We start from the raw sequence: 23,023 nt of genomic DNA on the forward strand, positions 1-23,023 counted from the left end.
GCAGGTCTTAGTAAGATACAGGAATCACTGCTGTGAGTAGGTGTACTATTGTTTCATTTTTGGATTAGGTGAGTCGGAGGTCCTGTGGGAGATCTAGATTGAGAAATCCAACAAGCAGTTGGACCACTAACACGATCAAATGGTTAACTATATATCCAGAAAAGAGCATCCACAATGAAGGGGATGATGGTCTACAGAAGTCAGATCACCCTAATTCTGGGTGCCACACTTTGATGATAAAATTGGGGTCAGAAGGGGAGAGAAATGAAATGACCATGACTGTGGTGTGGGGAAAAAGCTTGATGGAGCTTTGAATGCTTGACCTGATGAAAAGGAAAAGCAGGAAAGCCTCCTTCCATCTTGGCAAAGAGGATTCACACTTGACCACTAACAGGTAAGAGGTAGACCTAGGAACCAAAGAACAGATTTTAGGGGAAGGCACATTCCAGGTCAAGGTAAGGACTTCCTGTACATCATAAGGGGGATTGCCTCATCATCAAGAAACTGAAGCATAGGGGTGCCTGGGTGGCTCAGTGATAAGCCTCTGCCTTCAGCTCAGGTCATAATCTCAGGGTCCTGGGATCAAGCCCCGCATCGGGCTCTCTGCTCAGTGGGGAGCCTGCTTCCCTCCTCTCTCTCTGCCTGCCTCTCTGCCTACTTGTGATCTCTCTCTCTCTCTGTGTCAAATAAAATTAAAAAAAAAATTAAAAAAAAAAAAAAAAGAAAGAAACTGAGCATAGACTGGACAATCACCCCAGGGGATGCCACTGAGGGGACTGAAGCATATGATGGTGAGCTAGATAATAGTTAGATGTTCCTGTCAGTTCTATTGTTGGGTCCCCCAATAATGGGTCCGTGATTAAAGGAGCGAGACTGATACATACAAAGTGAAGGTCAAGCAAAGTTTTATTTTGCGCCAAGCGTCGAGAATCAAACCGACCATCAAATGGACTGGTCAGGGCCACCTCTTACAGAGAGGGCAACCCCTCTCAGCCTCACAGACTAACTTTTATAGAGGAAAGACCATGTGGTTGGGCCTGACCACACACGGGTGGCCAATGAGATTGTAACACACAGAGAAAGCTCCACAGTCATGCTAGGTCCCACACAGGTGGCCAATTGAATTACAATTCACCCCATAATAGCTACTTGAACTGGCCTATCACCTTGGTCAGAATTGGCACCCAAAAGGGGGGGCCCACACTCCTTGGTAGCTAAGGAGACAGTATGCACGCTCCACTGATTGGATGTCTCCACCTGACCTGACTTATCCCAGCAACCGGGCTCTGTTATCTCTACCTGATCTGACCCACCCTTGTATTTGGGCTTTGTTACCTGGGACTGGTTTCCCGGACTTGCTTTTAAGTAAGTTCCCCCGGGGAGGAGGGGCAGGGTCAGTTTAAGTTTTACTGCATAAACAACAAAATGGCTGTTCAACCGAGGTGGGGCCGCTCTGGCTAAATAGGCCCTTACACTGTGACGCTATGGGAGGAGGCAGACTGGAGCAAAATACATATGGGGTAAGGATCCCCTACAGAAAGCAGACAGGTGAGGTCACAGGTTAAATGCCCAAGACAGATTATAGCAAAAGAAAATAATAGAACTGTGGAAAGAGTTTTGTATAAAATGAGAGAAAAGAAGCTACTGGAGACAGGAATGTCATAAAAGAATAGGAAGAAAATTCAAAGACAGTCACACAACAAAAGATAAGGAAGAGGAAATATATTATTGAAGTACATACAGCTCTCACATGTGAAGGGTACAATTGTTAAGGATACAGCTTGATGATTTTTCACACCGTTCCAGAAGGTTCTCTCAAGCCTTCCATATTCAGTAGCCCCCAAACTCTGACTTGTGGCATAGAGTAGATTAGCCTGTTTTTTAACTTCATATAAACGAAACCAGACAATATATACTCTTAAGATTTCTTAAAGTCAATGTTATGTCTGGGAGGTTCATCCATGTTGTTATGTATCAGTAGTTCGTTCATACCTTCCCATCATTATGTAGGTGATGGAAGTTTCCAGGCTTTGGCTATCATAAATAAATACATGTGGACACAAGCACGCATTTCTGTTGGTCACCTTCACAGTATACTCTCTCTGCCATACGGCCGATATATAGTCAGCTTTAGTCACTACAGCCAAACGCTCTTTCAGAAATCTTGTACCAACCTATATTCTCTCCTGCAACGTAAGAGAGTTAAAATTCTCTACATTGTCATTAACAGTTGGTATGTTGTCAGTCATTTTAATTTCAGCCATCTTGGTGGGTGTATCATGATCTACTATTGTGCTATTTTGATTTCTCTGGTGAGAATAGCATTTGGTTGAGATGAGACCCTCTCTTAGCTGAACATTATTTTTTCATGTGTTTAGTAGACATTCTGATACCCTCCTTTAGAAAGTGTCTGCTCAAGTCTCTTGTCTATTTTTTTTTAAGATTTTATTTATTTATTTGACAGAGACTGAGAGAGAGAGAGAGCGCACGCACAAGCAAGGGGAATAGCAGACAGAGCGAGAGGGAGAAGCAGACTCCCTGCTGAGCAGGTAGCCCAATATAGAGCCCTATCCCAGGACCCTGGGATCATGCTCTGAGCCTAAAGCAGCAGCTTAACCAACTGAGCCACCCAGGCACACTTCTTGTCCATTCTTAAAGTGAGTTGTCTAACACATATACACATACTTCTGGACTGGAGTCCTTGATTGGATGCACGGATTGCAAATCTCCCCCCCCCCCTGCCAAAAAAGTACCTTTTCAAAGTTTGTGGCTTGCATTTTTTACTCTTTTAAGGGCATTTTGAATGAACAAAAGTAATTTTAATGAAGTCAAATTTATCCATCTTTTTCTTTTATTATCAGTTCTGTTTTTAAAAAGTTTTGCCTTCTCAAAAGTCACCAAGATATTCTCTTATGTTTTCTTCTAGGCTGTTGATAGTTTTAAGTTTATAATCCATCCTGAAATAATTTTTGTGTATGGCATGGAGATCAAGCTTAATTTTTTTCCTTACAAGCCTACAAGTGACCTCACATCAACTATGGAAAAGACTCTCCTCTCCCTCACTTAATTGTAGGGTAACCTTTCTTGTAAGTCAAGTGACTATATATCTGTAGGTTTGTCTCTGGACTCTCATTTCTGTTCCATTGATTTATCTATCCCTGTTTCAATGCTACAATTTCAATTACCTAGGCTTAGAGCAAGTCTTAAAACTGGTAATATGAAACCTCCAGATTTGTTGTTATTCTTAAATATTTCCTTGTGTATTATAATTACTTTTCATTTCCATTTAAATTTTATAATCAACTTTTCAACTTTTATAGGAAAAACCCCTACTGGAACACTAATTAAAATTTCAAATAATCTATATGTCATTTAAGGGAGAACTGACATCTTTAAAATATTGAGTATTCCAAATTCATGAACATGGTATATGCTTTTATTTTTTTAAGATCTTAATTTTAATTTTTCCCAATGTTTTGTACTTTTTGGTGCAGCATTCATGCACACCTGCTGTTAAAATTTTTTTCCTAGATATTTTTCATGGTACTTTTTACACAGCAAACCATATGCTTTGTTAACTTTTCTAACTGTTGCTAGTATATTAATCTCTGAATGACACTTCTAATTATTCTTTTCTAATTTTAATAACTTTCATTTCTTCTTCCTTGTCTCAGTGCTCATATAAAATGGATGGTTAAGGTGATTGACCTTTTTTAAAATGATTTATTTATTTATTTGAGAGAGAGAGCAAGAGAGAGTGTGGGGAAAGGGCAGAGAGAGAAGGAGAGAGAACCTGCTAAGGTTCAGCGCTAAGCATGGAGCCCCACACAGGACTCAAACCCATGATCCCAAGATCACCACCTGAGTTGAAACCAAGAGTCAGATGCTCAACTGACTGTGCCACCCAGGCCCTCCAAGGTGGTTGCCTTTTAATCCTAGTCTACCACACGGGCAGTACTGTGGCTGCCACTAAACACACATTTGAGTCAAACATTAATCTCTGGATGGTTCTTAGTTCCCATGTTTTATTCTCCCCTTCACTAGATCTAGGTCTGTGGATCTGAAGTTAAAATCCTTAGAGCACTGAATACTAACTATATGCCTGACATTGTATTAGCTATTCCCAGGTACTACTTCACTCGATCCTTGTGACAACCTTTGTAGCAACAGATGAGGTAACAGGGACACAGCAAAATGGGCTATTTACCCAATGGCCACACCACCATTATGCAAGGGAGCCAGCATCCAAACCAGACTGTCTGACTCCGTAACACAGCCACTATATCATTAGGAATCAAATCTTCCTGCCCCAGCCCTCTGTTTGAGGTCACTTCTCTTTATTATTGCCTAAGCCACCTGGACAGGTATGCTCACCATGTGGCCAACAGGAAAGCTACTGAACTTGGGCCTCATCAGAAAACCTTGAAAATGGCCGCCATGTTCTTAATTCCTGCATTCTTAAGGTTTTATCCCCTTCCAGAACAAAGTAAACAGTTCTCTCCAGCATTCTGTCCTATCACTTACTTCTACCAAAAGCAACAGGGAAAGCTCTGCAACTACAAAAGATAATTACCTGAAAAAAGTGCTCGATTGTTTCTCAATGGATAGGTTAGTTTATATGCAAAATCTAAAGAGGTGTTCTAGTCTATGTTCTAGTCTATCAACTGTCTCTAAAAATTATCCAAAACAAAGCCACTGCAAAGAGTATTAGGCATAGAAAAAGTCCTTGTTCCTTGAGGCTTTGTTCATAATCATTAGCTCTTACAACATAATAAATCACCACAAGACTTACTGACTTAAAACACAATATTTTATTACCTTTATGGTTTCGGAGCATCTGGAAATCAGGCAGGTTTTGGTTGGGCAGTTCTGGCCCAAAGTTCTGAATGTGGTTGCAGCCAGATGTTTGTTGGAACTAGAACAAAGGGCGGTGGGGTGGGGGGTGGGGGGTGTGAGGCACAGCTGGCACAGCTGGCACAGCCTGAGACTGGCCTAGAGTCAACTAACTTCCTAAAGTTTCAGACCATGTGGTCTCTTCCCAGGGGCTAGTTTGGGCTTCCTCACAGCATGGTGGCTGTGGACAGGTATAACTACTTAAATGGCAGCTCAGGGCTCCAGCAAGCATGTTCCAGAAAGCAAAGTGGAACCTGCTTTATCTCTTCCAAATTATCCTCAGAAGTAATGCAGTATTATTCGTGCCACATTCTACTGTTACAAGTGAGACACAAATGTATCCAGATACACAGGAAAGGGATCAGATTTCCCTCTTGATGGAGAGCTGGCTAAGAGAACAGGACGGTTGGGCAATGATGTAGCCATCTCTGGAAAAATACAATGTGTCCCACAGTCTTAAGTTAGCCATGTACTGCAAATGTCACGTATGACGGAACCCATGCCACTCTCATTTTTCAGATATGTAAACCAAGAGAAAGCATTTCTAATCTGGTTCTGGTTACAAAGAGGAGGGGAAGAAACCATCACCATCTGTTTAAACATGCAACTTTAAAGATAAACATAGTATACAGAAATTACTTTGTGAACTGTAAAATATGGCATATTTATTGTGATCATTCATTGCAATTTAGAAACATCTCTGAAAAGTCTATTATCTCTGAAAATCTGACATTTTATCAAGACAGATGATGCTGTCCTTCAAAGGTTTCATCTATTTAATAAATACCACTTAAATCCAATCACCCTTGGAAAATATTTGGGAATTTCCTAGAGTGGCATTTAATGGAGAACTTGGAAAGTTAAAACTATCAACAAGATTGGCCTGATAAAATGTTTCCCATTGGAAGAGAGTAGTTATGGGCAAGGGATACTTGCTTTGTCCTGGAGCTCAGGAAAGAAAGAACCATGGATGATGGACAGGGGTGACTCACAAAGGTCAGTCTGCTGTCCAGTTAGTATCTGCAAACCGAAATTCATCTCCTCTCTCAAGTTCAGCCAACTCTCATTTCACATCTTCCAAGGTTTTGTCCATTTTAGTTCTGATTTTTCAAATTTTTGATTCGGAATATATATACATTCACACACAAACACACAAAATATACATATACATATAATATGTATGTATACACACACATATATACACATACACACACATATATGGATATATATGTGGAAAAATACATATGAATATATATGTGAAATGTGAAAATGCTTGTCTCAGGATAATTAATGCTAAACACTGTACCGTTTTCTTCTACTTTGGGGTATGTGTGTGTGTGTGTGTGTGTGTATGCTTGCGTGCTTTTAGACAGAGTGATAATTCATCCTCTGAAATATTTTGATTCTCAAACTATTTTCGTCTGACTGCAGCTTTGCTTGCATGTTGTCTTCTGTCTTCTCCTCCTCCGACAATACTTCTTTTCTGGACCAGCAATGAGTTCATGGAGACAGAAACAGGGCTTTGGGTGGTTACCTAAGTTTGTTGGTTCAAACCCGCCCTCTGCTGTTGACGTGGTAAAGTGCAGTTTCCTTTGGAAACAGCATGGTTTTGGGGGGGAGGGTCTCTTCTGATTTTGATTCCTTTTTATCTCTGGGGGGCTCTTAATTTTATCCCTTTCATTCTCTCTCCACATCGTCCAGTCTCCAAGCAGTAAGTGCCCTTCCAAGTTTCCCGCTTCTGTCTTGAAGCCTCATCATTCCCAGGACTACCCCTATGGGTCCCACCAGCATTTAAGTATTTACACTCGGCATGGGACTTGACTTTCTAGAGGTGATGTTGGATGGGCTGCATCACCCCAGGCTCCTCAGTTCCTGTTCTCTTCTTTACTTGTTCTTCACTGTCTATCCAGTGCTCCTGACGGGTGGGCGCCAGAGGTGTCGGGCTGGACTTGGGTGTTTTTCTCCCTCTGTAACAGGTAACTTGAAGTTTGTAAAATGACGCCTCCTAGTAATACTAGAGGCATGTGTAAAAGATGCTTTTATTTGCTCTGTTTGTTGATTTTGAGGGATTTGGGGGAAAAGGTATACAAAAATTTGGATTTAGGCAATCACTATTATGCTACTACAACTTAGAGTTCTATATGTTTAAATAATAATGTCATTCACTGCATTAAATATACACCCATTTAAATATATATATATATATATATATACACACCCATTTTACCCGGACCTATGTACTCTCCACAATGCAGGAATGTCTCAGCATAGCTGTACATTTTTTAAACAAGGAACTCTGTAATAACTAACAAGCACACACAAGAAACCAATTGCTTAAAATACTTTCTGATGCCCTAACGTACACCAAAGCTAACTCTTACTCTTACATATCAACATCCATCACCAAAACTGACAAACTTTCTCCAACTCTATTAGCAAAGGGTTGCGCCCTTGACAGCATCTGCCACCAAGAATGAAATTGTAGGTAGAAGTCACTGGAGAAGCTGAACTTGTGCTTCAGGTTGCCCTGAGATTTTCAAGTTTGAAACGGAGGTAATTCTCTGGCCCTCCTGGTTCCAGGTGCCAGCTTTACTCAGATATGTATGGCTTTTCACTCCAGGTCCCCATGGTAGAGGGTAGACGCTGCCTGAGCTAGGAGCACAGCAAGTCTCAAGAGCTGGGCATTATTCCCTCCACACCCCAACAGCCCTCATCCATGACTTCTGAGAGATAGAAAAACCCAGCCCCCATGCTCTGACAATGGTAAACTCTTATCCACAGGGCTGATTTGATTGATAATATACCGTGGACTGGCTGCCTCCCCAACAATGCACCTCCTACTCCCCTACCAGTGCTTCCCAGGGCCACCCCCCAAATGAAGTACTTACATTCAAATCGTTGCTCAAGGCCTGCTTCAAGGGGAAGCCAGACTGAGAGGGCCTCTTAGCTTGGCTCCTCTTCTCCAGCCTCTCAGAGCCTCCACATACAGTTCAGAGCCAGGAAGACAGCCCCAAACCGGGTCACTGATGCAAACAGGGTGAAAAGGAGAGGAGACTTGGAAGTAAGGGTCCAGAGGTGCACAGAAGAAGGTCCTAATGGGAGTGTGCAGGGCACAGCCTGGAGTACTCTCTGTCCCTAGGGCCACCGCTGCGGCCATGGGCTGCTTTAAAGGGACAGTGGTCAGACAGCCCCTCTACATTCCACAGCCAAGGCCTGTGTACATAGTAGCTTTTCTGTAAATACTTGTGGAAAGAATGAACGAGGAGGAATTCGGGTTAAGAAAACCACATTAATGTAAACCTTGTGAAACATGGAAGGTTTAAGTTATTGTTTTATGATGGGATGGAGAAGTAAGGCAGGATGACCTGAATTCTACAGAATTTCCCTCCACTGCCACCATGGGGGTTCTAGAAAACTGAACACAGACCACCGGTAGCCTCTTTGCTGTGAGCTCTTGGTGAGGTCACATACTGAAGAAGTAGTCATATGTGGAGAAGTGGAAATGACCAAAGGCTATCTAATCATTCCCTCATGCAGTCACAAAGCTAGCCGGCACTCAGGTTCCCCTCCTGTTACAGCCGGGAGCTGCCACCCCAGCTTACGAAATACTTGAGAGTGACCACGAAATAAATACACCCATGTGCCAGCCGGGGCCCCTCTTCATGATTAAGCAAGGATAGCCAACCGGGGTCATGTTTTAGAAGAAGCCATGCAAAGTGCATGCCTAATGGAAACCAGTGAAGCATTTAGAATGCAGGAGAAAAAGATGAATATTTATAAGAAGGATCACTGCTTTTTTGAATTCTTAGAGACACCCGGGAATCAAATCAACCGCTATATTTAAACTTCGTTATTTTACAATAATCACCATTCTAAAATATACATTTCGTGCCTAACATTGGATTAGGTAGCTAGGCCCATGGCGAGGGACAGGCAAGTGCCATCTGGACCCTTCCCTCAAGATGTTTAGTGGGAAAGATAAGCCAGTCTAGTGTGATCAATCCATAGGATATTTTATGAATAATTCTTTTTTTAAAGATTTATTTACTTACTTATTTGACAGAGAGACACAGTGAGAGAGGGAACACAATCAGGGGGAGTGGGAGAGGGAGAAGCAGGCACCCTGCCATGTGGGGAGCCTGATACAGGGCTCGATCCCAGGACCCTGGGATCATGACCTGAGCCAAATGCTTAACAACTGGGCCACCCAAGCGCCCCTGAATAATTCTCCTATAAATTTGTATCTATTTTATCTCACGTGGGCCTGCGGGTTCTGGTCACATGCAGGGCCCAGATAAAGAATGGGTAACCATTTAGGCATTAAAACCTCAAAGAATTAAACGGGTTTTTTCCACAGGGCTTTATTTAAAATGCGTTCTGCCACCCTACCTTAGAAACCAATCTATCAGGAGAAATGGAACCTTTGTTTGACAAGCTGGGTCATCAATAACCTGCATTAGTGTGTTTTAGCTCTAAGTAGCATCATGACTGCAAGCATAGGGTTAAGGAAGATTGGCTGCAGGTGAGTACCAGGAAATACTTTTCCTGGGGAAAAAGGAAAGCAGCACATCCTCTTCCTCTGTAGTCTCCTGACCCTCCTAAAATCATGGTGAGGGGTATGCGGACAGATGTAAGATGTTCAGAGTGCTACAGAATGGCTGTTCTTTAAACAGATCCCCAAAGTCAGGTCACGCTTTTCCCCAGAAACCAACCTCCAGAAAGTCACCTAATCAAAATCACCATCAGTGTGGTCTCTCTTGGCAATAATACGATAAGCAAGTTCTAGAACAGGGCAGCTCCTGTGGGAGAGGGGCTCCCCCTGTGCCTTTTATTCCTGAGGTTCTTGCAATTGGGGAGAGCCTATGTGGCTGGGTTCTGTCTGGCAAACTATTTAAAATTCATCCCAACCATCTCCAGACCCCTCTCCCCTTTTGCTATAATCCTCGAAACTGTGTCTTCCAGATGACAGTCTACAAGGTGGGAAGGGGCTAAAGAAGTGCCATCCCCGCTCCCCACACACACTGGCTAGACATTCACTTTTGGGTTAAGCTCCCGAAAGTGGGAGGTATACTGGCTCGGTCTCTCCTAACCAGTGCAACCACCTGACCAAGAGGCAGGCATCTTCCATCTCCCTAGCAGGAGGAGACCCAAAGTCAACCGAACGAAGGCCCTGCCTCCCCGTTCAGGACCTCTAGTATCATCCTTACAGCACGGGCCGAGCATGAGAACTTGTCCCTCCAAGTGAGGTTCTACACATGCAGAACTCTTTGGATACTCTCCTTCGTGGCAGGGGCTGTTCTTATCCCCACTCCACCTAGGAAGAGACCGAGGCTCAGAGAGGTTCACTGATTTGCCGAAACAACCAACACTACTAGTAAGTGGAGACAACCAGCACTAGTAAGTGGAGACAACCAGCACTAGTAAGTGGAGACAACCACCACTAGAACATAGACTTAAGCTCCCACACCCTACCACCTCTCCCCCCAGCCTTTGGGTTCAGCACCACCTCCTGGAGTGCTGCATGCCTCACCCCCAGTGCACCGATTCATGGTGGCCTCGCGGTGACAGCCCTCACTCACAATGGGTCGTCTGTGCCATAAGAGAGAGTACGTGCAGAGCAGGAGCAGGAGCAGGGCAAGGCACGTGATGTCCCAGCAGGGATGAAGCACCAGCACCCCCGACCAGTGACTCCTCAGGAAGGCACTACTTCTTCAAAACCACAAATGTGTGACCTTGATGTCAAGTGCTCTCAGCCCACAGCCCTAGGCTGTCCTGTGCTAATGCTCTTTTTTTAACAGAATTCTAGGCAAATGCAGCTTTCCAGCCATCCAACGTTAGCCTGGTGGGTGACATTTCTCAAGAAAACATCACTCCCATGAACAAGGCATGGTCTCAGTTACATGACCTTTGGGTCCTAGGATTCAACCCGTGAGCTTCAGGGTTTCTTATCTTCTGAGTTGCTCAAACGGGACACGAGTGGGGGTGGCCTTCGTAATCAGGAATAAAAGGTATTATCCAGTAATGGTAGTATTACTAGCACAGAAGCCATAACACTGCCTCTTCGGACAAACTCTCCGACTTCTGGAATTGAGCTGCGTTTGCTGTGCTTCTGCACACTTCAGACGGGGGTGTGTTCCTTCCCTAGGGGCGCAAAATATGCTGGTCCCAATAAAAACCCAGATCGTGCAGCGTTGGTGGTATAGTGGTGAGCATAGCTGCCTTCCAATAAAAACCCAGATCGGTTGCATTAACTTGAGTTCAGTTAGCGATGGCTGTGGTAGGGGTTTTTTGGGATTTTTTTTTTTTTTTAAGATTTATTTATTCATTTGTGGGGAGCCTGGGTGGCTCAGTTCGTTAAGCAACAGTCTTTGGCTCAGGTCATGGGATCAAGCCCAGAATCCGGCTCCCTGCTCCTCGGGAGGGCCTGCTTCTTCCTCTCCCACTTCCCCTGCCTCTATTCCCTCTCTCACTGTCTCTCTCTGTCAAGTAAATAAAATCTTTTTTTTTTTTAAGGGGGGGGGATTTTTTTATTTAAGAAAGAGAGAGAGCATCAGTGGGGGGAGGGGCAGAGAAAGAGAGAGAGAGAGAGAGAGGACAAGCAGACTCTCCACTGAGCACAGAGCCTGTTGCAGGGCTCAACCTCAGGACCCTGAAATCACGACCTGAGTGGAAACCAGAGTCAGATGCTGAACCAACTGAGCCACCCAGGTGCCCCCCAGCTGTGATACTTTTGAGAGGTGAGCTGCTCACCAGCAGATTTTATTTTAGAAAATCTTTAAATGTTTGGTTATGTAAAAATATGCATATTTCTAATGCTTGGGTCTGAGGACTCTTCTCTGAGCCTCCCTGTTGGGCTACAGTTTGACAAGGGCAGCCACAATAAATGGTTTTCAACCTAAGAGACAACAGGGGTCCTGGAATGCAGAATTACATTTCTTATGCAAATCCCTGCATCCCTGTCTTTTAATCCTGGGATCCTGAGCAAGTTAATTACACCAGTCTGAGCTTCAGCTCTACTGATGCAAGAACTGTGGGACAGGCAGTGTTTAGACACAAATCTGAAAAACCACCTGGAAGCTTCCTTGAACGTGACTCCCTAATCAACATCTGATCTTGCTGTTCTCTTGTTTCGAATCTATCCCAATCCTTCACAATATAAGAAGAGCCCTTAGCTGTGTGACCCCTAACACTCGGGTGTGCGGTAACACTCAGTTACCAAGATTAACTACTGTTACTATTATTATTATTGTCATTGTTGCTGTTATTTCTGTCTGGGCTTGGAGTGCCTGACACACGGGAGCTCCCATTTGCTGAGTACTGACCTCAATGAGAATTGCTGATCTCAATGAGAATTAAGCCAGAAATCAGACCCTCTCCCATCCTCACTGCAGGGCCCTCTTGGGCATGAGGCTGCTTCTCCAGACCCAGAAATGCAAAGAATATCACCAGCTCTCCTCTTTTTTCTTAGATTTTATTTATTTATTTGACAGACAGAGATCACAAGTAGACAGAAAGGCAGGCAGAGAGAGGAAGGGAAGCAGGCTCCCCGCTGAGCAGAGAGCCTGATGTGGGACTTGATCCCAGGACCCTGGGATCATGACCTGAGCCGAAGGCAGAGGCTTTAACCCACTGAGCCACCCAGGCTGCCCAACCAGCTCTCCTTTTACAGCTCTGCAGTGATCTAAGTGGGTGGATCCTCCAAAATAGTCCCATTAGCGCCCTCACTAGATCAATTGTGGGACCTGATTTTCTCCTTTTAGTCACTTAAAATTTTCTTTCATCTGTTCCTACCTTCTGACTTTTGTAATTTTCTCTAATCCAAGATCTAGATTTTCCACTGCTGGTCTTCGGCTGTGAAGAAGGAGAAGGGAAACCCCAGGAGTCAGAAAAGTCAGGAGGCCTGGAACACACTCGCAGATGCTAGCAGGCAATGCCTGTGGCTTCTCTGGGCCTCAGTTTCCCTTGCACCCTCAGGGGTCCTCTGAGGTCCCAGCTTTCTGAATAGACGTCTTTCCTCCAAACGTACACAGCACACATATTCCATTGCTTGGTGCGTTCTAAGCACTGGCTGCCAGATGTGCATATTTCCTGGGGTTCAGGTTCTCCCTGCCCAGCATCTGCAGGGAGCAAAAGCATCAGGGATGTGGCTTTGGGCTATGCTGGGGATGAGTCATGGAAAGTCCCAGTGACACTTTGCAATCTGCTACTCCTGGCTGCAAATCCTGGCTTAGGCACCACTTACTATCTTTGTGACTTGGGACAAGTTCACTTTGTTTACCTATCTATAAAATGGAGTTCATGGCACTAAGTTCACAAACTATGTAGTAGATCCAAATGGAATGAAGTAGATAAAGTTCCCAACATAGTGGGACTTTTCATCACAGCACTTTTTATTTTTATTTTCATCAGAAAATCTCCATTCCATTTAGTTAGACATTTTTAAAAAATCATGTATCACTCTTGGGCATAAAAAGAAATACATCGGGGCACCTGGGTGGCTCAGTGGGTTAAGCCTCTGCCTTTGGCTCAGGTCATGATCTCAGGGTCCTGGGATCGAGCCCCACATCATGCTCTCAGCTCGGCGGGGAGCCTGTTTCCCCTTCTCTCTCTGCCTGCCTCTCTGCCTACTTGTGATGTCTGTCAAATAAACAAAATCTTAAAAAAAAAAAAAGAAAGAAAGAAAAAGAAAAGAAATACATCATCAAAAACACATAGAAAGAAACTGATAAGCCAAATTAATTGCACGAGGTCTTGAAAACGTCCTCACATTCAGAGTCCAGCTCTTCTGGATCATTCTTTTACAGAGTGGTTTATGGCCAGAGGTTATTCATCTAACATGCTCTGTGACATCAAGAGCAAAAGAGCATAAATGATGATCGGTCTTTTGTTTTTTTTAACTTAAATTTTTACTTGTTTAATTTGAAAAAATTAGAAATTCATCAGTTTGAAAGCAGCGCAGCCCATACATTGGGGGCAACAAACGAAAATGATCCCAATGTCTAACAATAACTCGGTTATAAAAGGACAATTTACATTACATTATCTCAGAAAAATAAATAAAAACACAGAATGTCTTTCCTTCTAGATCGGACTGTTTTCTCCTCTGAAAGAAAATAAAGAGGCACTAATGATTTGAGATTAAAATCAAAAATAACTTGGGGTGCCTGGGTGGCTCAGTGGGTTAAAGCCTCTGCCTTCGGCTCAGGTCATGATCCCAGGGTCCTGGGATCGAGCCCTGCATCGGGCTCTCTGCTCAGCCAGGGAGCCTGCTTCTCCCCCTCTCTCTGCCTACTTGTGATCTCTGTCTGTCAAATAAATAAATAAAATCTTTAAAAAAAATAAAATAAAATGAAACATAACTGTCATTCATCTCAGCAACTGTTAAATAAAGGCCCCACACGCACAGCACCAGTGCAAAGCTAGCAGCCCCAAATGATAAGCGTGCTATTTACAAGAGCTTGGACACATAATTTAACTATTCTAGGACTCAGTTTCCCCTTCTGTAAAGTTAGGTGGTAGGATTCAGTGAGTTTTAGGGTATTTCTGTTATCGGAAGTTCTTTGTCTACATAGATGCTCATGCAAATGTTTTTTAAAGATTTTATTTATTTATTTGACAGAGAGATCACAAGCAGTCAGAGAGGCAGGCAGAGAGAGTGGGGGAAGCAGGCTCCCTGCTGAGCAGAGAGCCTGATGCCTGGTTTGATCCCAGGACCCTGAGATCATGACCTGAGCCAAAGGCAGAGGCTTAACCCACTGAGCCACCCAGGCGCCCCATTACTCATGCAAATTTAATTCACCATCTTGTTTGGTCACTGATTGGTACCCCTTTTATTTAACATCTGGCAGTGGAGCACGTTGGTGTAGACTAATTTGTAGACTTATAAATGCCCAGGGGCAATAGCCTTCACATTTCCAAAGTTAATCACTTCTGAATCAAGAGACTTTATTTTTCTTTCCCAATAAATGAAGATATATTCAGATAGATCCTAAACAGAGACATAACTTTTTTTTTAATCTATTATAAATATAGCTTCTGTAGCATTATTTGCCTTTCTAAGAATTTCATTAGATTTGGAGGAAAATCACGCCTTGTAGTACTGGATTGTAACATGTGTTGACTGTAATCAAAGGTCCCAAGCCTCCTGATATCCAATTATGGTTTTTTTTTTTTTCCTAAAAGAGTAAAATTTTACTTTAAAAAAAAAAGGCAAAGTAAAAGCACAAGGAAGCCACCAAATAAGGCTTTGCTGCACCTGAATTCATGTGGAATGAAAATTGCACCAAAGATTTTACATGAACGGGAAATCCTTATGGAAAGGAGGGTCAATACTCAGCTAGAAACTAATACAAAGTTAGAGAAAAATATTAGTGAATGTTTCTGCTGTGAGTAAAGACCACTTCAGTTTACTTGAGGGTTTGGTTTTAAATAGTCATTTCCTGGAACCTCTAGGCTATGGAGGGTCAGTTCCAATGAACGATTTATAAAACCCTTAAGACATCCTGATTTCAAAACTTACTCCCAAACTACAGTAAACAAAAGAGTGTGGTACTGGCATAAGAACAGACATATAGACCAACAAACAGAATAAAAAGCCCACAAATAAACCCATCCATAAATGGTAAAATGATTTTCAACACGAGGGCCAGGACTATTCAATGTGCAAAGCACAGTCTTTTCAACAAATGGTGTTAGGAAAACTGGATATCCACATGCAAAAGAAAGGGTTGGTCCCTACCTTATCCCACATATAAAAATTAACTCAGAAAGGATTAAAGACCTAAGTATTAGAGCTAAAATCATAAAACTCTTCAAAGAAAATACGAATTGGATCTGGCAATGAGTTCTTGGGTTTAACATCAAAAGCACAGGCTACAAAAGAAAAAAATTCATTGGACTACTTCAAAGTTAAGAAAACCTGTGCCTCAAAGGACACAAACCATAGAGTGAAAAGGCAACCCAGAGAATGGGAGCAAATATTTGCAAGTCGTATAGCAAATAAGGGATTAATATCCAAAATATAGAGAGAACTCCTACAACTCAATAACAAAACCAAACTACTAGATAAAAAAATGGACAAAGATCTTGAATAAATATTTCTCCAAAGAAGATATACAAATAGCCAACACAGAGATGAAGAGGCTCAACATCACTAATCTTTAAGTTAATGCAAATCAAAACCACAATGAGACAACACGTCACACACATTAGGATGACTCCTATCAAAAGACCAAAATAATGAGTGTTAGCGAGGATGTGTAGAAACTGGAACCCTTGTGAGCTGCGGTGGAAATGGAAAATGATGCAAGCTACTGTGGAAAACAGCAGAGCAATTCCCCCCAAAAATTGAAAGCAGAATCACCATGTGATCCAGTATTTCCAATTCTGGGTGTACTCTCTGAAAAATGCCTACAAGGTCTCAGAGAGGTATTTGAACACCCATGTTCATGCACAGCAGCATTTTTTACAGTAGCCAGGAGGTGAAAGCAACCCACGCACCCATCGACAAATGAATGGATCAATGAAATGTGGTATGTATACATATACACAATGGAATATCATTCAGCCTTGAAAAAGGAGGGTATTTTAACACACACTACAACATGGCTGAATCTTGAGGACATTATGCTAAGTGAAATAAGCCAGTTCACAACAAGACAAAGTCTATGATTCCACACCGGTGAGGGACACAGAATAGTCTAATATCACTCTAATACACAGAGACAGAAAGTAGGATGGTGGTTGCCAGGAGATGGGGAGAAGAGGTGAGGAGCTAATGTTTAAGGAGTACAGGGTTTCCGTTTCATAAGGTGAAGAGAGTTCTGTGGCAATGACGGTTGTAAAGCATTGCGAATGTTAATGCCACTGAAACATACACTTAGAAATGGTTAAGATGGTGAATGTTGTTATATTTTACCTCTTTTAAAAATAATAAAAAAGAGGGGTAGGCTAGGTGGCTCTGTTGGTGAGGCATCGGACTCTTGATCTCGGGTCAGGTCTTGATCTCAGGGTTGTGAGTTCAAGCCGCATGTTGGGCTCCATGCTGGGTGTGGAGCCAACTGAAAAAAAATAATAATAAAGAGAAAAACTATAACCCATCTTTTATTCGAAATTATTTGTTAATAAAAGATGAGAATTTGGGGGAGCAGTAAAGATGGTGGAGGAGTAGAAACCCTAAGTTTCTATGGTCCCTGGATTACAGCTAGATATCAAATCATTCTGAACATCTGAGAAATCAACCAGAAATCTGAAAAAATAAATGCTGCAAGTCTACCAGTAGAAAAGTGACCACCATTTGGAAGATAGGTGTGGAGACTTGAATCCAGGGCTATGTATCTGAGGATATGGTGGGGGCAGGGGGAAGCCTGGTTAAGGAGGCTACCACAAAGTATTATAACCAGCGGGGAGCAAAATAAGAACTTTTAGAAGTCCCCTACAGTGGGGGACGTCCCTGGCTTAAAGGTACTCAAGTGGTGAAGTGGGGTGGGATTCCAGGTGGGACAGCGTGGTCTCAGGGGGTCACAAAAAGAATGGATGGGAAGGGAGGCTGAGAGCAGCAGAACTCCCAAGGATAACAGTAGGGGAGCTGGTTGAGAGCAATGAGTCTAGGTGGCAGCTTTCTCCTCAGTGTTGCCATAAACTGCAAACCCCCACATGGTCAGGTGACACTCTCTGGACAGGGGCCCAGCTAGTAGCAGAACCACAGCGAGCACCCCCTCCCCCAGGGTGGAATGGAGCAGTCCATGCCACAGGAGTGGGTGAGGTTTGGTGGGTGCCTGAGATAAAAACACTCAATCACAAGCCAGGTGAACACAGAGTTCTGACAGAAATGGGGGAGACAAGGGTGATTAACTGCTCTTCTGTAAGGGCACACTGAACAGTAGGGGATGTGAGCTTTCAGCTCCAGGGCTCCAGAGCAGGGCATCACCATATTCATCCGGTGCTGAAAGCAGTCAGGGAGCAAAACAGCAGCACCTGCTGTAATCTGGAGCTGCTTAAACAGAGTCCTGCCTCTCTGCTCACTGGAGGTGCACTTCTATTAGCTCAAGTCCACACGAGAATCAGAGCAACAGGTTCTTTGTCCAGAAGACCAGCACAAACAACTCGCTCACAAGTTTATTTATCACTGAGGGCTGCAAAGCTTCAGCTCCTGGGGAAAACAGTATACAGCATTCTTTGTATTTTTATTCCTTTGGCTTTTAGTATTATTTTCCCAGTTATTTTCTTTTTTCAATTCTTTTTTATTCTTATTTAATTTTTATATATATCTTATGTATTTTTTTTTGTTTTCTTTCACTGTATTTTATTTTATTTTCAAATACACACAAACACATAGACACTCACACACCCTCATACATATACATTTTCTTTCTTATTTTGGGATCTAGTTTCTTTTTATAAGCAGATGAAAATACACCCAGGATCTAGGGTTTCTTTTGTTGGCTTTCTGTTTTTGTTGTTGTTGCTGTTTTCTCTTTCTTCCTTTTTTTTTCTTTTCTCGACAAAATGACAAGATGGAGAAATTCACCCCAAAAGAAAGAACAGGAGGTAGCACTCACAGCCAGGATTTAATCAATGTGGATATAAGTAAGGTGTATGAAGTATAATTTAAAACAATGATTATAAAGATACTAGCTGGGCTAGGAAAAAAGCATAGAAGACACTAGAGAATACCTTACTGTAGAAATAAATAACTGAAATCTAGTCAGGCTGAAACTAAAAGAGATACAGTCCCAAGTGAAGGTCATAAAAATGAGGATGGGGGCACCTGGGTGGTTCAGTGGGTTAAGCCTCTGCCTTCAGCTCAGGTCATGATTCCAGGGTCCTGGGATCCAGCCCCGCATCGGGCTCTCTGCTCAGTAGGGAGCCTGCTTCCCCCTCTCTCTCCCTCTGCCTGCCTCTCTGCCTACTTGTGATCTCCGTCTGTCAAATAAATAAACAAAATCTTAAAAAAAAAAAATGAGGACGAACAAATCAAGAGAGTGAATTAGTGATATAAAAGCTAAAATGATGGAAAATAAGGAAGCTGAAGAGGGAAAGACACCTATTAGATCACAAGAAATAATATCCATATTATAGGAGTCCTAGAAGATGAGGAGTAGGAGAAAGGGAGAAAGGGTCAGGGGTTTATTTGAACAAAATTTAACTGAGAATTTCTCTAATCTGGGTAAGAAAATAGGCATTCAAGTCCAGGAGGCACAGAGAATCCACCTCAAAATCAACAGAAATAGATTAGCACCTCAACATATTATAGCATAGCTTGCAAATTACAAAGATAAAGAGAAAATCCTTAAAGCAGCCTGGGACAAAGGGCCCTTAACCTACCAACATAGATACATAAGGCTGGCAGCAGACCTGTCCACAGAGATCTGGCAGGCCAGAAAGAACTGGCATGGTATTTCAATGAGCTAAATGGCAAAAATATGCAGCCATGAATATTTTATCCAGCAACACTGTCATTCAGAATAGGAGAGATCAAGAGATTCCAAGACAAACAAAAACTAAAGTAATTTGTGAACACTAAACCAGCCCTGCAAGAAATATTAAACAGGGTACTCTGAAGAGAGAGTGACCCCAAAAGTAATAGAGACAATCTACAGAAACAGGGACTTTACAGGTAATATCATGGAACTCAATTAATATATTTCAATAATTACTCCGAATATAAGGGGACGAAATACTCCCATCAAGAGACACAGGGTATCAGGTTGGATAAACAAAATAAGACTACTTGAGAATATGAGAATATGAGAATCATTTTAGACTGAAAGACATCTCCAGATTGAAAGTAGGAGGAGGGGGGCATGGAGAACCATTTCTCATGCTAATGGGCATCAAAAGAAAACTGGAGTAGCCATCCTTATATCAGACAATCTAGATTTTAAACCAAAAACTATACTAAGAGATGAAGAAGGACACTATATTATCATAATAAAGGAGTCTATCCAGCAAGAAGATCTAACAATTGTAAATATTTATGCCCCTAACTTAGGAGTAGCCAAATACATAAACCAATTAATAACAAAATTAAAGAAATTCATCAACAACAATGCTTTTGGGGACTTTAACACCCCACTCACAGCAACGGACAGGTCATCTAAGCAAAAGATCAACAAGGAAACAAGGGCTTTGAATGACACCCTGGGTCCGATGGACTTAACAGATATATTCAGAGCATTTCACCCTAAAGCAGCAGAACACACATTCTTTTCTAGTGCACATGGAACATTCTCCAGAATCAGCTCTCAACCAGCACATAAAGATTGAGATCATGCCATGAATGTTTTCAGACCACAATGTTATGAAACTTGAAGTCAACCGCAAAAAGAAATTTGGAAGGACCATAAATGCATGGAGGTTAAAGAGTATCCCATTAAAGAACGAATGGGTCAAACAGGAAATTAAAGAAGAATTTTTTAAAAATACCCTGGAAGCAAATGCAAATGAGAAGTTGCCAAGGCAGGAAGCCCTCTGCACCCTTCTCAGGAGTGGGGGAAATGCCAGACATGGTAGCTGATGGCTTAAAGAAGTGGACAAACAGAATGGGTGGTTCTTGACCATTGATTTGGAGACGAGCTGTCCATTCGCTTTCTGTGGCTGGTTTCGGTCATCTCCTGAGGGCCCTGTTAGGTGCTGGGGGCTCCGGATGGGCAAGTGCTAGATGAGCCACAGCTTGGCCTCCTGTTGGCTTAGGGTGTGCCAGAGGCCAGATGACTGTGCTTGGGGGATCATAAGAGAACTGCAAAGTTCCTAATAATACAGCAACTGTGATCACAGTCACTATTAAAAATAACATCACTGAGTGTGTAAAAATGAAATAATAGAATGATTTTCTGTAGGCATTTTCAATTCCTTCATGTGCCACAGAGGGAGAAGACAAGGGAAAATTACATCTCAAGATTCCTCTCCCATCCTCTGTATCTGCTGGCTCTTGATCTTTTCCCCATTTCTTCTCTAGTTGCAAAAATATTGCTTTTATCACTTGCTACTCCAAGAAAAATATGATGTGCCCAGTCCACATTCCTCTCTGACTTCCTCTGGAAACCCAAGTCAGTTGGTTGAGAGCCTGGTGCTGTGCTATGACCCTATCCTCTCAAGCTATCCCCAGGCTCCCTTTCCTGCTTCAGTGAACCAGGCTTGGTGGCTGGGGTCAGGAAGGGAGAAGTGACACTTGAGTTGGGTTGCACTATGTGAGCCGAGTTCAGGAGCTTGAGCTTTGCCTTGACCAGCTGTCCAGGAGCAAAAAAAGGGGAACCTGCAAAGGGCTCCAAATCCTGCTTGTGTATGAGAGTAGTTATTCCACAGACAGATCCCCAGGGTTAGAACAAAAGAACCCCAAAGGTCATGGTAACTGGTGCTGGGTGAGTGGAAAGCAAGGGCATGACCATGAGTTTTATATAAAACTAAGTTTACCCCTTTTAAACTGTATGTACATAATATATTATGAGTTATATAATATTATAAAATATATCTTATTTTTGTACACTCCATGACTTTCTTTTTTTTATTTTATTTGAATTCAATTAGCCAACATATACTATAGTAGTGTCCAATGATTCATTAGTTGCATATAACACTCATTGCTCATCACATCACGTGCCCTCCTTAATACCTATCGCCCAGTTATCCCATCCTCCCACCCACTTCCCCTTCTACAACCTTCAGTTTGTTTCCCACAGTCAAGAGTCTCATAGTTTGTCTCCCTCTCTGATTTCTTCCCATTCGGTTTTCCCTCCCTTCCCCTACTGCCCTCTGCACTATTCCTTATGTTCCATGTATGAGTGAAACCATATGATAATTGTCTTTCTCTAACTGAGTTATTTTAATGAGCACAATACCTTCCAGTTCCATTTATGTCGATGTAAATGGTAGATATTCATCCTTTCTGATGGCTGAGTAATACTCCATTGTATATATGTACCACATCTTCTTCATGCATTCATTTGTTGAAGGACATCTCAACTCCTTCCACAGTTTGGCTATTGTAGACATTGCTGCTATGAACATTCAGGTGCACATGCCCCTTATTTTCACTACATCTGTAACTTTGGGGTAAATATCCAGTAGAGTAGTTCTACTTTTAACTTCTGGATGAACCTCCATACTGTTTTCCAGAGTGGCTCTTCCAGCTTGCATTCCCACCAACAGTGTGAGAGGGTTCCCCTTCCCTCACATCCTTGCCAAAATTTGTTGTTCCCTGTCTTGTTCATTTTAGACATTCTGACAGGTGTGAGGTAGTAAGTATCTCATGGTGGTTTTGATTTGTATTTCTCTGATGACAAGTGATGTGGAACATTTTTTTCATGTGTCTGTTGGCCATTTGTATGCCTTTTTTGGAGAAATATCAGTTCTTGCCTTCTGCACATTTTCTTGATTGGATTTTTTGGGTTTTGGGTGTTGAGTTTGATAAGTTTTTTATAGATTTTGGATACAGCCCTTTTTCTGATATGTCATTTGCTAATATCTTTTCCCATTCTATAGGTTGCCTTTTAGTTTTGTGCCTGTTTCCTTTGTTGTACAGAAGATTTTATCTTGATGAAGTCCCAATAGTTCATTTTTGCTTTTGTTTCCCTTGCCTTTAGGGATGTGTCTTGCAAGAAGCTGCTGCAGCTGAGGTCTATGATGTCATTTTTAATAATGACTTTAATCACAGTCACTGTATTATTAGGAATTTTGAGGTTCCTAACAGGAACAGGATGACCTAACAGGGCTATCAGGAGATGACTGAAATCAGCCATGGAAATGGAATGGACAACTCATCTCCAAATCAATGGTCAAGAACCACCCATTCTGCTTGCCCACTTCTTTAAGCCATCAACCGCCATGCTTGGCATTCCCCCACTCCTGAGAGGGTGCTGAGGGCTCCCTGCCCTGGCGGAACAGGACAATAGAGAGGCGATTCCATTTTTTAAAAGATGGCTGTGCACATGCTCAGGAAAACATGGCTGGGAGGTAAGAACAAAGCAAGATCAGTGAGGTGGACACTACAAGGAGATGGCGTGGGCTTTGAGGTAGCAGCAGTGGGATGGTGAGAAGCAGACAGAGAGGAATTTATTTTGAAGGCAGAGCTGATAACACTGCCAATGGGCTGAATGTGGCAGGGAGTTTGAGGGAGCCCAAGGTGCTGAGC

The 23,023-nt window shown here is 42.6% G+C and overlaps 1 protein-coding gene across 12 annotated transcripts in view; it reads right to left on the minus strand.

Moving 5' to 3' along the window:
- RIN2 (Ras and Rab interactor 2) overlaps nucleotides 1-23,023 on the minus strand; it is a 221,975-nt gene that overhangs the window by 188,554 nt on the left and 10,398 nt on the right. For 3 of the 12 annotated variants that reach the window (XM_082743160.1, XM_082743159.1, XM_082743154.1), the window contains exon 2: nucleotides 16,811-16,952. The exons of the other annotated variants lie outside the window; for them this stretch is intronic. The gene's annotated coding sequence lies outside the window, so the exon portion shown is untranslated. The remainder of the gene's footprint in view (nucleotides 1-16,810; nucleotides 16,953-23,023) is intronic. 12 annotated transcript variants of the gene reach the window in all.

Source organism: Mustela nivalis (genome assembly GCF_964662115.1).
Source record: "Mustela nivalis genome assembly, chromosome: 8".
Lineage (NCBI taxonomy): Eukaryota > Metazoa > Chordata > Mammalia > Carnivora > Mustelidae > Mustela > Mustela nivalis.